Here is a 1,573-nt window from a genome sequence, read left to right on the forward strand (position 1 = left end):
AAAAAAAAAAATACAATTAAATTTATTTTGTGTTGACTATCTACTGCTGGACATAGGGCTATAGGGCCTTCCCATAAGTGTAGTTTAAGTGCACAGCAAGATTCTGTTGAAGAATACTAATTTTTCCTCTACAAATAGTGGTTAATTGAAGATAGCTTTTTGACTGGGCATGGGATGTTTCCCTTCTCCTTCTCAGTTCTGGCAAAGTATCTGAGCTGGCCCAGTGCATGCTGCCATAATCTCAACTGAGACTCTCTTTTTTTATTATTATTATTTAATTGAAATTTTACATTCCAATCTCAATTCCCAATCCCTTACCTCTTCACACTCCCTTAGTCTTCACTCTTCAGAGAGGGTAAGGCTTCCCATGGGGAGACAAAAAAGTCTAGCTTATCGATTTGAGGCAGGATCAAGATGTTCTCTGCTATATCTAGGCTGAAAAAGGTATCACTCCAAAGAGAATGAGCACCAAAAAGCCAATTTAACCAGTAGGGATAAATCCTGGCCCCACTGCCAGTGGCCCCTTCGACTGTCCCAGACATACAATCGTCACCACATTCACGGACCTACTTTGATCTATGCTAGTCCTGTGTTGTCAGTCTGGAGTCAAGGAGCTCACATTAGCTCAGGTAAGCTGTTTCATTGAGTACCCCCATCATGAGACATTCTTGAACACACCCTGTACCCTGAGCTCCTTCCTGCCTAGGCTTTCTTCCTCTGTTGTTTTCCTTCATAGGTGTGCTAGTTTGTTTATTCTGTTATATCAAAATACCACTGACTGGGAAGTTGGTAAACAGTAGTATTCATTTCTCTCAGCCCTGGAGACAAGGAAACTCAATGTCAAAGTCCCATCATTTGGAGTCTAGTACAGGTTCTGAGAGGCAGAAGAGGGAATGCAGTGTCTTTTCATGAAGGAAAAAAGAATGACATTCAAAGAGGCCTAAGTTAATTCTCCACAGTCTGTAAAAACACAAAACATATATGACTCAATGTCTCTGAAAACCTCTCCTCTCTTACCACTAAAACATCTCAATACACAGGCATAGAATCTGTATTTTAACCTGAAAACCCTGGGGTTTTTCTAACCTCAGTGTCAGTGCTTCCCAGGCATTTCTATAAAACATGTAATAGCAAGTCTTACTGGCTCTATTTGATTCTTTTAAACATATATATCACCCTTTGAAATTATAGTATGATTATATAATTTTAATTTCTTTCACTTCTTTCCTCCACTCCTAAATACCCCTTTATCTTTAAAATTCATGGCCTTTTTAAAAATTGTTGGATAATTACATAAGTGAATATGTATGTTTGTGTGTATGCATGTGTGGGTGTATGTATTGTAGGAGGCCGCTTATTTGTTCCTAGCTGCCCAGACTCGAAATAACCAATCAGAAACTATATGGCTTAGTCAGTCACTTAAGCACTTAACACTAGCTAACTCATATCTTTGGTTAACCCATTTCTGTTAATCTCTGTATTGCCATGTGGCTGTGGCTTACTGGGTAAAATTACGTCTGCCATCCAGCATCTGTCTCTAGTGGGACTACATGGCTTCTCCTTGACTCTGCCT

Source organism: Microtus ochrogaster, chromosome 2, assembly GCF_000317375.1.
Source record: "Microtus ochrogaster isolate Prairie Vole_2 chromosome 2, MicOch1.0, whole genome shotgun sequence".
Lineage (NCBI taxonomy): Eukaryota > Metazoa > Chordata > Mammalia > Rodentia > Cricetidae > Microtus > Microtus ochrogaster.